Source organism: Stenella coeruleoalba (genome assembly GCF_951394435.1).
Source record: "Stenella coeruleoalba genome assembly, chromosome: 14".
Lineage (NCBI taxonomy): Eukaryota > Metazoa > Chordata > Mammalia > Artiodactyla > Delphinidae > Stenella > Stenella coeruleoalba.
The window spans coordinates 48,236,373-48,251,795 of NC_137160.1; the positions used below are offsets into that span (position 1 = coordinate 48,236,373).

Here is a 15,423-nt window from a genome sequence, read left to right on the forward strand (position 1 = left end):
CCTATTGCTGAGTCATCTTATTCGTGCAGGCTCTCTGGGGGCACCACTTTACACTAAAATTAGGTCTTTGCCTCTACACTGAACCCCAAACGATTTCTTACCTTTTTAAACATACCATACAGAACAAAACACCACCCAAAAAAGTTGCAAATATTTGTGTTAAAAACTTCTAAAATCTTAAAAAAACCCACAAATATTTGCTTAAAATATTGGCCACAAAAACAAATATTTACCTTAAAACTAAAAAAATTATACTTTTATGTATCATGGCAAAAATGAGGGTATCTCTCTCTCCCTTTTTTCTCTTAATTGACAAGGATAACTTTTCACAGAGGGAGCATGCTTGAAGAGACCTTGCCAGTGACAGCTACCTTTCAGCCAGGTTGCCCTGGTGTATGTCACCTGTGCTTTAGCTTGGCTAAAGTAGTCTCTTCACTGAGAAGGTGTTGCTTTGGCAAAGGGTTTAGTCTACCTGACAAGTAATGAATTAGAACTCATTCTTCTTTAAAAGCACGGGATCCTGAGGAAGCAAACAGGTTGCAGTTATGGTACATTCAAACACATTGAAAAGGGAATGTTAAAAGATTAAAAGCCTGGTGTTATCTGACCCCTAATTGTCCACTTTTTGAGACCAATTTGGAAAAAAAAATCAGATCCCTACCTCACTTGCCAAGTAAATTCTAGAAGAATTACGCATTTAACTATAAAAAAGTGAAACAAAATGCACTAGAAGATTATTGATAAATATGTCTATAATATATATGATAAAATATAAATATGTGTATATTCTTGGGAATGAAGAATACTTTTCGAAGTATGACATCAAAGGCAGAAATCAAAAGGAAAAAACAGAGAGTATCAACTACATATAAATGTAAAACTTCTGTAAATCAAAATTTTTAAATTAAAAGAAAAACGCCTAAGATGGAAAAAAACATTTGCAACATATATGGCAAGAGAATTGATATACCAGTTAATAATGTCTCAAATATCAATAACATAAAGATAAATAACCTGCCAGGAAAAAAAAATGGCAAAGAACTTGAGCCAAATTTACACAAAAGAATATAATTAGCCAATAGACATTGAAAATTAAATCTTTAAAATCAATAAATGAAAATTTAAAAATATGATGACCTTTGAAGCTAATCACATTGGTGAATAATTATTTCCAATACCCAGTTGTGGTAAGGATTTCAGTGAAACTAACATTCTCATTTGTTACTATGGAGATATTTTTACATGAGAATTTTAAAAATACATTTTAAAACCTTAAATGCTGCATGGGTTTGACCCAGAAACTCCAGTTATAGAAAAACTATCTGAGGGAAAACAACAACCTGAACAAAGACTTACCTACGTTTTTTGCATCATTATTACTAACAACAAAAAGTGGAAATAGTCTACATTTCCAAAAATAGGGGATGGGTGAATAAGTTATGTTATACACATAGAATACTCTCAGTGATTTTCTCCAGTGGGCTTATACTGGCTTAACGAGTATAGACTGTTAAGACTTCAGGAATTTTAGAAGCCAGTTGTTGAAGTGTTGGTAGCTTGAAATCAACCATGGTGTGAGTGCTTACCAAGGGAATCTGAAAACGCTGCAAATCTAGGCTGGTTTGATCCTTCAGAGAGCTGGTTGATAAACATCTACCAGCATTTAACTGCCTTACATCTATCATTAATAATATTTGTATAAAATTAAAAGACAGGAGAAAATATTTACTATTTTTTTCTTACGTGAGGATGATATCTTCTAAAGCAATATGCGTAACAATTATTTAAAAAACAGAGAAAAAGAGACTGGAATTTGAGCCATGTTTTATTTTCTGAGTGGTTAGATTAAAAATATCTATTTTATTTACTTTTACGTAGCTAGATTTTCTACTTGGAACATATGATACCTCTGTAAAAAAAATTGTTTGAATAAGCAGTTCTTGATGTTTCTATCTCTCAGTTACTCCTAAATATCACTATGAGAATCCCTATAATAATCAAGAGCAGGAATCAGCAAACTTTGGCCCATAGGCCAAATCCAGCCTGACACCTGGTTTGTGAATAAAGTTTTATTGGAACACAAGCTCATTTGTTCGCATATTGTTTATGGCTGCTTTTGTACCACAACAGCAGGATTCAGTAGTTGTGACCTAGACTGTGTCGCTCACAAAACCTAAAATATGTGCTATCTGGCCCTTAACAGAAGAAGTTTACCAGCCCCTGCTCTAGACATACTTTGGACTGTGTCTGCACAGGCTTATTACTGCCCCCTTTATTGAGGAATCTCTTCTCACCCATGTTCTCACAAACCCACCGGAGTGGATTTGCCCAGTTTCCGTCCCTTCCTCTAGGTCAGTATTCATTGGATCCTGACTCAGGATCCGACTCTCCTTAAAGTGGCTTGCGACCTACTTACGTGGCAGTCAGGTTCTTCTTCTGGGAATTCTGTGCTAGGAAACCAGCAAACTGTTGGCACTGGCCATGGTTGCTGCAGCTAGAACCCAAAAGCAATCTTAAGTTTCAGTTCTGTGAAAACTGAATTTACAGAGGCAGTAAACTGAGCAGAGGGGGACACTCTAGTGGTTCCCCAGATAGAAGCCATGAGCTGGGGGAGACCACATGGTGTCTGAGAGGAGAGAGAAGACTTGGTTCCTGCCTTTGTAGTTCTTTGGTTTTGTCCCTACAAAGGGACATGTTTGATTCTTGTGCAAATGTCTGTCAGAGTCCTTATTTTTTAATATTTTAAAAACACTCCTCTTCTTGAGTTAGGGTTGAATGCAATCAGATGAGCCTTGAACAGAAAATATATTCTTAGAAGCATTTAAGGACTTATGGAAAAATTTCATTGGTCTGAATGATAAAATAATTTGTCAAGCATGATTAAAAACAGAGAGTGATTTACCTACAAGATAATGATTTATATGTTATAACAAAAAAAGTCACAGTAAAAATAATTTTATAACGTCCCATATTTTGTACCATTGTGTTATAATTTAATATGTGAATGCTCACGCTGCACAGTGATAGGAAAGGGTGTTTAAGGCCATTGAACATGCGCTTCATTAAGATGTCATTGGTACAGAAACACTTGTGCCAAAGAGCTTGAAGCTTATCTTCTGTGAAAGTCAGTAACCCCTTAAATGTCTCACTTCTTACCTCTTAGGTCACCCGGAGTATCTAGTCTGACGGTTGAACGTTGGTTGGCCCAAACTTCTGAAATCTTTTAACTTATTCCCTGTGTGGTGCCGAACGCATTCCCTTAATTTGCTCTACTCTTTGTGTATTTCTGCTACAACTAATTTGGAAAGGGAGAAGTGGGGTTTAGAGATGTGAAGATGCAGCTGTTCTAATTGTGAAAGCACAGATAAAAGCAGAGCCACTCAACAGTATGGAGAATGTAAAATGTTCACCCGAGAGTATGAGGAGGGATTTCCCCATTGGAATTGTTATGTTCTGGGTGCCTGCAGTGGACACAGTAAGACCATAAACATACTAGGTTTTTTAAGGCATGCTCCCAGGGTGTGTGTGTGTGTGTGTGTGTGGTTTGTGTTTGTGTCTGTGATTGTGCATAATGGAGGGGAGGAGAGGATGAGCACAAATCAGATATGATTATACTGCTTTTTAATTTTCTTTTTTTCAGAGGTATTCTTTGATACAGTTATAGGGCATCTATCATGCACTAGGCCCTGGTGATAGTGGTGACTGAGCCGTCCTTCCTGCCCTTGTGGAACTTAAAGTCTGGCAGATGAGACAAACACATAAATAACAGACAACTAGCATCACAGTGGCCAGGTGAACAAACAACTCTCCAACACTAAGGGGACCATTTTTTGTCCTATTGGGAGTGGGAGGTAGAGAGTGTTAGAAAAAATTCCACAGAAGTGGGAGTTCAAAAGATTCACCTGGCACAAAATGGGGCGCAATTTTTATGGAACAGCTGGCACAGGCCAGCTCTGTGGCAGTGAGTGGCTGGCACATGGGAGAACAGTGGGTCTGCATTCTGCTGTGCTTTGTTAGGAGATGGAACACAGTGGGTAAGGAGTTCAGATCCGACAGTAACAAGGGATCACAGAAGGAGTAAGTAACAAGAGAGCAAAAAGCAAACCAACGGTCAACAAACTCTAAACCTGATCATTTCCATTACTTCTTAACACTATGAACAAAGTAAGACATGTTGAATTCTCTTAAAATCCAAGTATGCCCTGATTGTATATCTGAACATGGCAAGTGGCATAAGTCATGTAGCGCCCTCATGATACCTTTTATTTCATGTAATTTGTGATGCATAAAGGAGAGGAGGTGACCAACATCATTCATTTCCTCCACAGATCTTTATAGTGCACCTTCTTTGTGCCTAGAACTGCACTAGGCACTGGGCAAACAGATGCAAACAAGAGAGGCAAGGTCCAGCTCCCGGGTCCCAGTGTGTCTGAGCTGGTCTGTAGACAGGAACTTCTCTCTGTATCTTGTCCTGTAGGAACAGAGAATGAAGGTCATGTGTTAAGCTGAGCACAGCGGAGGGGTGAGCCTGCATTCAGCCCTGTGTCTTGTCTGTCTGTTACCTTCCTGCTTAGCTAATAAAAGGAGGAAAAACAAAGAGTCCAGTGCAAGAGGTTAGCAGCATTGACTCCAGAAGCTTTGACAATAGCAGGGAGGGTCCTCGTCCCAGTGTCGGAACCCTTGATGTCAAGCAGCACTGGTGCCATCATGGTGAGCAGCAGCATGGGCGTGCGCGTGTGTGTGCGTGCGTGTGTGTGTGTGTGTGTGTGTCCACGCCACAGCGATGCCTTCTATGGGGACTGGCAGCACAGCACCTTGCTGCTGATGCCGTCAGCAACAGGAGAAGAAGGTGGGTGTCACAGAGAACCCAAGAGGCCAAGAAACACATGGGAGCTCCTCTCCCTGGAGGGGGGGGCTCAGAGCTATTTTTGTAGAAACTCAAGGGTGCTAGGGTTTGGGGGGTGGAGAAAAAAGCCAAGGAACAATGATTTGTGACAATTTTTGTGACCTTATTTTTATGACTCCAACAACCTTCTGAAGGAATAAGACTTGGAATTTTTAGTCTCAAGTCACAGACGTGGAAACTAAAATTCAGACTTGGCCATGGAGCTCATAAGGCTATTGGATTGGGGCTCAAACCCAGATCAGCTTCACAGCCCTAAGTTCTTTTGTCCTATTTTTCAACAAATGATCGTCATTTAGAAATTTATATCATATGACATAAATAAATAATACTTGGAAACCTATTTTGAAACACAAAGAATCAGTCTACACCCGTGATAGTGCCTTCCCTGAAGTGGTTAGTCTAGTGGCCTTGAACAAAGTGGGTTAAAAGCTTTTGAAAAATCTATTTTTTGCTATGACCTACCTGGTCAGATTGGCCCAGGCAGGTGCCTAAATTTTCTTTTCTCTTCAGGGATAGCCCCAGGAGTGGTTCAGGAAGCTAATCCTTACCTGGGTCAGTGAGCTTCAGCCCCAGGCTTCTGTTCCCTATATCTTGTGAGCCTGACCTTGTAAAGACTGAGAAGGAATGTGAAGTCATGTGCCTTTTCTAAGTGGGGTGGATCACTTTTTTAAAAACATAGATAGCGGCAATACATATTAATCGAGAGTGTGTGATACTAGATTGGCTTTTCTAAGAACCACCTGGGCATTACCAGAAAATAACAGATCCTACTGGCTTTCAGTCTCTGTTGCACTCTACTCACATTGGTAGGAACTAAGCAACATTGGGCTTAAAAAAGAAATCTGCAAATTGCTAATGGCAGGCAGGCAGGAGCCACCTGTCTAATTGTATTCAAACTCGTCTGAACTGGTTTCCAAAGACCTTCATCCTTCTCCTCCCCTCTTTGAAAAAGAGCAAACCAGCACTTTTTTTTTTTTTAACTCAATTCTATTTAGGAAGGGTTTTGAAACCAAAAAGAGACAGAGAGAAGGGGGAAATCTGATCTATCAGCTCTTGCAATACCCCAGCGTACTGTATACAGAATAAGGAAGCTTCATTTCGGACTGAGGTTGTGAAGGTCTCAAGACAGCAGAGTGAGCCCCTGCTTTAATGCTGAGCATGACATTTTTGTATCCTTTGTGAGGTGGTCCATATGGAACAGCATAGCACCTAGTCAGAGCTGAGCTAATTCCTTCTGGAATGAGAGGAGAGGGTGTGAACCAGCCAGGAGCGAGCAGAAGCATTTGATTCCACAGGTTTATGCCAAGATGAAGGCTGCTGCCTATTGCGTGATGCTGCTCTGTGCCAGGTCCTCCTAAAGCAAACCAGCAGTACAAGATGACACTGGTGTCTCCCGGCTTTATACACACAATCTCCAGTAATTATCTGACTGCGTAACTGTGCGGCTAATGCTCAGGTGTGTGGTGGCAGTGGGGGAGGGCAGAAAGGTGAACTCTGGGACACCCACTAATGGGGGGATCGTCACTGCAGAAATGTTCACAGCCCTTTGCTGCTAGCCCTGGTTGCTGTTCTCTCCCTACTTGCTGTTCAGAAAACTTAGCCCTCAAGAAAATGACTCAGATTTGAGTTATTTCCGATTGTGATTATCTGAGAGCTAATTATTGCCTTTTGCACCATCGTGTGGCTTTTTCCTGCCTTCCCCTTTCCCTCCTGCTGCTGACCATTTCCCTGTCATTAGCACTTCCACCAGAGACGACAGCAGGGACCGCAGAGGAGAGCATGCTCACATCAGCCCCAGTATCCTAGGGCAGAGTAGTTTATCAGCTCCATGTGCAGGTTCCGGGACAGAAGGGATTAAAGTTCCGAGGTCCACTCTCTCTCCCTGACATCATTTGTAGAGATAACTGAAAATCGTGTGGGCAAATTCTTCACCCTTCATGTTAGCAGCTGCCCATGATGTTGCTGTCAGTTGGTTGAATTATGTGAGTTCTCTTTGGGCGTGTCCTGAGTCTTTTGGTGTCTAAACTGCTGCCAGGTGAAAGGCCATCACTCGGGAAATCATGTGCATTTACAGACCACCAGGGGGCCGGTGTGAGAATGCAGGTCTGAACTAGAATCCAGGTCCACCGCTTACTAGCCGCTAGAACTCAGGTCCCTCTGTGTGGAGGATGTCTGTGGCTTCTGCTAGCTCACTATTCATTTCCTCTCCGGTCACTGAACCCATGGTTGGGTTGGGTGGAAAACAGAAATAAACTCCAAGTCTGTCTTTCTAATGAGGTTAAAAGCTTCAGCTCTCAAAAGGGGATTTGAGGGTATGATGGAGTAAGAGAAATAGAGACATAGAAGGAGAGAGACAGAGATCTATAGACCCCGAGGTTAGAGCAGTAGCAAGACCCCAGAGAGAAGTGGCTGTATGGTGTGTCTCAGTGAGGAAATGTGTGCCCCAAGCATGGCACTGAAGTAGTATAGCCTTGGACCCAAAGCAGCCAGTGGAGGCATGAAATGTGCCACCTCCCTAGAATGAGAATTGAGGCAAAAAGAAGCCACACCCCAGCACTCACCACCCATGCCTTGTCTCTGTATAGACTTCAGTGCAAACTCAGAAGAAATTAGGCTTATTTTCCCACCAGTGGGAAAAAGTAGACTGAGACACAGAAATGAAGCTAAGGTATAGAAAATAGACGAGGTTATCTTTCCTGCATATCTAATTTTATGAAATTATCCCTGATACACTTATACTAATTATTTAGTAAGTATGCATTCTTCTCAAACCATAAAATAGGATCAGTAATTCTCAAGTAACCTGTCTCTTGTCTTTATACATTTGTGAGTAAAACACTCCATTTGTATTTATATAAATAGCAGATAAAACCATGACAGTTAAGATTGTGATATCTATTCTTAAAAACTTTCAGTTGAGGTATAAATGAGAAAGTACCTTCCTAGAAGATGATTTGGTAAAATGTAACACAATCCCTGAAAGTGGGCATATCCTTTGGCCCCAAAATCCTATTTGAGGAATTTACCCTAAGGCAATAATCATGAATATATTTGAAGATTTAATTGCAAGGATGTTTATAATGGTGAGAGGGTTAATTTCTTCCATTTTAAAAAGTAATTTTTATTGAGATATAATTTATTTATGGTGACATGCACAAATCTTAAGTGTACAGTTCAATAAGTTTTAACAGATCCACATGCCTTCAAGATATAGAGTGTTTTATCACCCCAGAACATCCCTTGGTGCCCCTTCCCACTCAAACATCCCCAGCAACAACTGTTCTGATTTCTATCACCATAGTTTAATTTTGCTTGTAGAGATACTATTGTGACAATATTAAACGTATAATTTTTAATAGTTGTCTTCTATGAACTATGATCACCAGCAGCCACTCTAGGCTTACAACTCCAGGGAAGGAGAAAGAGTGAATGCCACCTCGGGAAAGGGGTGGTAGGATACTATCCCAGGCAGAAAGGAAGAGGAATTGAGAAGAAAGGCTGTCCTTCTGCCCTAGTGGATTGTGGGAAATGATGAGGTAAAGGAATCAGGCAAGATGACAGGTATTTCTTGATCATCCCAGAGTGGAGAGAAAGGTTAGATAGGAAGGAATAGAACGCTGCAGCAGACACTCTTGCCATTCTCCAACAAATATAAAGCCTTCCTCCTCATCAACGAGACATCAACAGAAATGATGGTCAGGGGCTTTGGGAATAGGCTGCTGTTTTCCTTGTAGAAAGAATAGACATTGTGTGTCACCTCTTCACTCACCTTTTTTGCCTTGAGACCACTAAGCAACAAACTTGAGGACAAAAAACCAAGATGCTAAAGGATGGCAGTAGGAAGTACAGAAAGAGACCATCCTTGGTGGTGGCTCCAACAATGTTAGAAACCGCTTATCCCTGGATTTCATATTATATGAGAAATACAAATCCTGATTCATTGAGCGACTGATAGCTGTGTTTCAGTTACCTGCAGCTGAAGGTATTCCCAATGGGTATACATCTGTTTCCTATTTGGAACTCCAAGAGGAGATTGCCTTGCAGAGCTCTCTAATCCCATTTGCATCAACCTAGAATAGCCACAGAAGAGTAATGATGCTGGCATGGCAGGGTTAACCATAAGAGAAGCCTGAATTAGGGCACCTTGATTTTCCATCAGTGTCTGTGTGCCATGGAAGAGATTCAGAAATCCTTACTGGCTTCATAGTGTGGTGGATCATTCAAACCAGTGATTGGATTTACAATACACAGATAACTCAAGGCAACACACAGGGCCGGTTAGAGCTCAGGTGGGGTCAATTCAAGCAGCAAGAACTAGCAGATACTAACAAATCAAGAAAAAGTAAGCTCTGAGCTACTTGGACATTGGCTTCAATACAGTATGTTCACAGGGCTTCCCAAAGATGAAAACAGCCACAAGGCAAGTCTGGGTCCAAGGCCTCACTATTTCCGGCTACCATGTGGACATAAGTTATCTGACCCCCCTACAACCCAGGCACTAATTTAGAGGGAGCGGGAGGGAGAATTCTGAAAGACTGAGCATTTGTCCAAAAGGTACTGAATTACCCAGAGTAAATGTTTAACTTGTAACATTAGACTGAGTGTACCGGATAGCGCTTTCCGCACAACTATTTCTCCACCCACATGTCTACTCAATATTATTTATTTTTCATTACTTAAAATATCAAAAAGGGAGAAACAGTATAAAAGTAAAAAAACTAGGCCAATGTTAGATAAATTATAAAAGATCCATTGAATAAAATATTATTTGGCAATTAAAATGGATTAGTCTTTCAGTTAAACAAGGTGGATTGAAGAGCATATTAATCTACTTCCACTCCCCAAACCCCTCTGGAATAATAAAAGACAGGGAAAGGGAGAAGAAGAGCAGAAAAAAAAATCAGAAGCTAGAAAAGGGCCTAACAAGTGGTAACTGACTTTAGCAAACCTAAAGCAAGAGGCATTCTTAAGTAGCAGTGGAGGAAGTCCAGAAATTGGCTGATCTATAATAAAGAATATCAGAGAAGCTCAGGAATTGGAACATCCAAGTAACTTGGAAAGTGTGTGTGTGTGTGTGTGTGTGTGTGTGTGTGTGTGTGTGTGTGTGTGTGTGTGTGTGTGTGTGTGGAGCTGGAAAAGGACAGTTAGTTGAAACACTAAGTAAGAATAGTATTATAGACCCGTGGCTTCTTTTCCACACTCCTTGAGGTCCCCTTACCAGTCCCCACCCCAGCAGAAGACTAAAAGTTCACTTTCTGGAGAGGGAGAGGCTAAGCTGAAGGTCTAGTACACTAGTGGACACTGGACAGAGCTGAGGGCTTCAAAGAGAGTGGCTCTATGAAAGGGTTGATATTGAAGGGTGAGAGTCCTGGCCCCTTGTCACACTTAGCTCTCAAAATGATGAAACTAAGCTCATAACCCCCAGGAAGGAGACTGGAAGTTTTCGTTCTTAAAGTTGATTCTTTTTCATCCCCAATAAAAAGACCTTCAGACACTGATAAGTGGAGGTCTTTCCCTGCAAAATCAGCTTGGAATGAAGCCAATCAACCGAGACTTCCCAGGCGCACAGAGCTTCCAACAAACTTTTCAGCACTTTATCCTAAATTGAAGCACATCAGCCAGGCATTTTGGAGAAATGGTCAATGTTCTTAGTTAGATGTTCTTAGTTAGAAACAGGGAATTCATTATTGGCTCATTTAAGCAAAAAATGAATGAATTAAAATATATTATTGCAGAATTAGAGGAAGATGTACAGGTGGGATTAGAAGCCAATGGTGGGTGACAGGCTTTAGAAATCAGTGGCTACCAAGTCAGCTTCAGGGGCAAGTTTGAGCTCCCACTTCTTGGTTGGTGGCAACAGGCAAAAGAAAATGACTGCTTTGTGTAAATAGAGATAAATTTACACAAATGTGCGAAATTTCTAGCTGTGAATCCCCCAGAATTTGTAGGGAGAGGGACTCTGAGAAAAATCAAGACATCATTCTAATTTTCCAGGTAGGGCCCAGATGGTGTCTTATTTTTATTTTCTATTATTTTTTTATGTCACTGACGTGAACTCTGGTACCTTGGGTTCCTCATGTGTAAAAAAGGAAGTAAAACCAAATTTTAGTTGTAGCTGTCTCTGCAATATCGGGATTTTGGTAATAGCTTATTTTTCTCTATGTGGTTTCTCTGTGTTTTCACATTTCATTATTTTTAAATCAGAAGTCTTTTTAAAGAATTGTTGGAGTTTCATTAAGGTCCCATTTGTTTATTTCTGTTTTTATTTCCATTTCTCTAGGAGGTGGGTCAAAAAGGATCTTTCTGTGATTTATGTCATAGAGTGTTCTGCCTATGTTTTCCTCTAAGAGTTTTATAGTGTCTGGCCTTACCTTTAGGTCTTTAATATGCTCAACATCATTAATCATTAGAGAAATGCAAATCAGAACTACAATGAGGTATCACCTCATACCAGTCAGAATGGCCATCATCAAAAAATCTACAAACAATAAATGCTGGAGAGGGTGTGGAGAAAAGGGAACCCCCTTGCACTGTTGGTGGGAATGTATATTGATACAACCACTATGGAGAACAGGATGGAGGTTCCTTAAAAAACTAAAAATAGAACTACCACATGACCCAGCAATCCCAGTACTGGGCATATACCCTGAGAAAACCATAATTCAAAAAGAGTCAAGTACCACAGTGTTCATTGCAGCTCTATTTACAATAGCCAGGACATGGAAGCAACCTAAGTGTCCATCAACGGATGAATGGATAAAGAAGATGTGGCACATATATACAATGGAATATTACCCAGCCATAAAAAGAAACGAAATTGAGTTATTTTTAGTGAGGTGGATGGACCTGGAGACTGTCATACAGAGTGAAGTAAGTCAGAAAGAGAAAAACAAAAACCGTATGCTAACACATATATATGGAATCTAAAAAAAAAAAAAAATGTGGTCATGAAGAAACTAGGGGCAGGACGGGAATAAAGACACAGACCTACTAGAGAATGGACTTGAGGACACGGGGAGGGGGAAGGGAAAGCTGGGAAAAGTGAGAGAGTGGCATGGACATATATACACTACCAAACGTAAAATAGATAGCTAGTAGGAAGCAGCCGCACAGTACAGGGAGATCAGCTCAGTGCTGTGTGACCACCTAGAGGGGTGGGATAGGGAGGGTGAGAGGGAGGGAGACGCAAGAGGGAAGAGATTTGGGAACATATGTATATGTATAGCTGATTCACTTTGTTATAAAGCAGAAACTAACACACTATTGTAAAGCAATTATACTCCAATAAAGATGTTAAAAAAAAAAAAAAAGAATTGTTGGAGGAAAAAAGAAATATTTTTGGTGGCCAGAGTGGGCAGATGAGCTAAGAAAGCCCTGTAGGATCACTTTGCCTTTGTAAACTTCTTCCCAACTGTTTCTGGGGTAAGCTTCACTTGGAGAATGGTCACTTGTGTACAGCAGCTCTGAGTTACTGCTTCAGACTTTCAATGTTCTTATTAGCTTATAACTAGCAATAAGAAGGCTATTCCAGGTAAACTTTTGTAGGCCAGCTGGGGAAGAGGGAGAGACACACGTGGTGAGAAGCCGTTTGAATAACCATTGCAACCCACAGTGCAGGAAGGCTTCACATGTGAGCAGAGGGGTGGGGTGAGTGGGAGCAGCAGTAGCTCTTGACAGAGGGCTCTGCATGGTTGGCACTTTATAATTCCTGAGGTCAGTCCACATTTGAGGGGACGATCTGCTGTCCCATGTTTCCCACCTCCTGTAATGTCATCCAAGTTCATCCATCCAAGGACGATCCCTCAGTCATCCTTGACTCCTCTCTTTCCACCACCTCCCACTTTGAATCACTCACCGAGCCTGTATTTTCAGTTCCAAGCATGCCTCTGAAGTGACTTTCAAATCTGTCCCATTCTCTGCATCCCCCTGCAGCTGCCCACTTTCAGGCCTCCCTCAGTCCTGTCCTGGACAAATGGGAAATCTCCTAAGTGTCTGGTTGGCCTCCAGGACACGGTTACCTTTTCCAACTCTGTGTCAAAGCAGAGACCCACCCTTTCCCGCAAGGCCAATGCCGAACCCCCTTGCAGGGCCTACAAACCTTTTGTAAACGGACCCTAAACTTTAGGTCAGCGTCTGCTTTGAAGATGGCCAGCTCTTCGTGGTTTGCCAGAAATTTTCCAGGTTTTTAGCACCCAGAAAACCCCTCAGTCCTGGGAAAACCAGGATGGTTGGGCACCCTATCTTAGCACTTGCCGCCTAGCCCCCACTCAGCTGGCACATGAGCTAAAACTTTGCGCTTAATAAGACAGGGTATGACTCTGTCTTATTAATTTTTATCTGCCCCAAACCTGCACAGGATCTGGCATGTCACAGGCGTTGAGTAATCTATCACTCTATGACAATTCGTGATGTCAATAAGGCTACTATTTTCTTTAAGATTTTTGACCTCCTTTCTGTTACTTTCCTCGAGAATGAAAGTTTTGAAAATAAATTTCATTGTGACACTCTTTCCTTCAGTAAATGACACTGGCTTAAAATGGTGTGCTAGTTTTATGCATTTTTTTCTACCCCCTGCCAACAGAGAAAAAAACAGCAATATTTATTTGTCAAAAATTACTGAATATAATTAATTTTATCACAAGGAAGAAAGTAGGCACAGCTCCTATATTCTACTAAACCCAGGTTCCTGTGGAACTTGTCTACTTTAGAACATTTGACTGTCATTCCCTAATAAATGGTCTTGCCATTATCCCACTTTCTGAAGAAAGACCAGATTGGTGAAAGCCTTAAACTTTGGAAGCATGCTTTACAAACTCTGTGACTGTTAGTTCCCAAGGACCATATTATCATTAAAAGTAGTAGGCTTAATGGGAAACCCATCAAACACAACAGAAAAAGCAATATTTTTCTTTTGTTTTTTATCCATTTTTACATTTTAACAAATATTATTTTATGAAATGGATATTTAGCTATAATCACCACTGAAATACCTCATTACTACCATGAATTCTATTAGTCTGTGTGCTTTTAACACTAATGTTCAGAGCAGGGATCACTGGAAATGACATGTACTTGAGAAAATTAGAGAATTCTCCAAAATTAAACAATTTAATCTTTTTTTTCTGATTGTGATTCAGCCAAGTCTGCACAAGCTGTGTTTGGTAACCTGTACTTAATTCTGTCTTGAGATGCTCTTTCCCTATGTGGAACATTCTAGAACTCACATTGGCTCTGTGCACTTGCTCAGCTGAGAAGTTCTTGCACATGTTCTCCAAATGCACTAGGAAGTCCTTGGGACCTCATCTCGTCACTGTTCTTTTGTATGGTTGGGTGTTAACACATACACCCTGGTAAGAGGCTCAGAAGTTTGTAGTCATGTCTATTGCAAAGTTTTTTAGGTCTTCCTGCACACTGACTAAAGACTACTTTTTTAAAAATTGAAGTATAGTTAATTTACAATGTCATGTTAGTTTCAGGTATACAGCAGTGACTGTTATATACTCTTTTTCAGATTCTTTCCATTATAGGTTATTACAATATATTAAATATAGTTCCCTGTGCTATACATTAGGTCCTTGTTTATCTATTTTATATATAGTAGTGTGTATATGTTAATCCCAAACTCCTAATTTATCTCCCCACCCTCCCCCTTTGGTAACCAGAAGTTTGTTTCTTGTGTCTGTGAGTCTATGGCTTGGAACCTCTGCCTGGTGTGACTCCTTCCTTTTCCCCCTTTGTCAAGCCCTCTTCAAAGGAGGAATAGGTAAGAGGACTAGGTCAGCCTAGTTACCCTCCCAACTGTGGTCTGTGTGTGTACACACATACACAGGATGGATGAAAGAGAGGTTGCTGATTAAAATACACTCTTCCTGAAAGGGGGAAAGGAGAGTGTGATACTTTCTTTCCGTGTTCAAGTGAAAATAAATAATGTACCCTTCAAAAGAAAAAAGTCTGTAGCTGCATCTATTGCAGTTTCCACACACTGACTAAAGACTACTTTTTTTAAAGGACACTTTCTGTGATTGGGTTTGAATCCCATGGCTTTTGCTCTCACAGCATCTTTTCACTTGCAACCCCCATCTCTTCATCTTTTTCCCTCTTAGGAGAGGTAGCAGAGAACCCAGCTGATAGCCATTTTATAAAGAACATTTGTTTTGATTTGAGGAAGTGATCCAGCCTGACAGCTGAATATTCCCTTTTTTTAAATTCTTTCCATCCATGTAGGCCTCTACAGGACTTGTAAACTATTAAATGAACTACTTTGTTTCCATTTACAGATATTTGCACAGTGTATGGATGAACTCATTGCTTGCTAAGGACTGACCCTGACCAGCTTAGCAAGGTAAGATGGCTTTGAAATATTAATGCAAATCCCAGGTGATCAGCGAGGTCCTGAAGATCGGAGTCCGGAGCAGACCACAAGGCAAGAGTGGAACACTTGCTGGGCTGGTACTAGGATGCAAAGGACAGCTTCATCTCTTTGTAGAGAGGAGTAATTGACACTTCGAGAATAGTTA

At 40.8% G+C, this 15,423-nt stretch overlaps 1 long non-coding RNA gene across 4 annotated transcripts in view; it reads left to right on the top strand.

Moving 5' to 3' along the window:
• The window catches only part of LOC307196813, a 372,865-nt gene extending 357,626 nt beyond the window's left edge, over positions 1–15,239 (top strand). For all 4 annotated transcript variants that reach the window (XR_013831230.1, XR_013831231.1, XR_013831232.1 and 1 more), the window contains one exon: positions 15,184–15,239. This is a non-coding gene — a long non-coding RNA (uncharacterized lncRNA). The remainder of the gene's footprint in view (positions 1–15,183) is intronic.
• Positions 15,240–15,423: the final 184 nt, after the last annotated feature.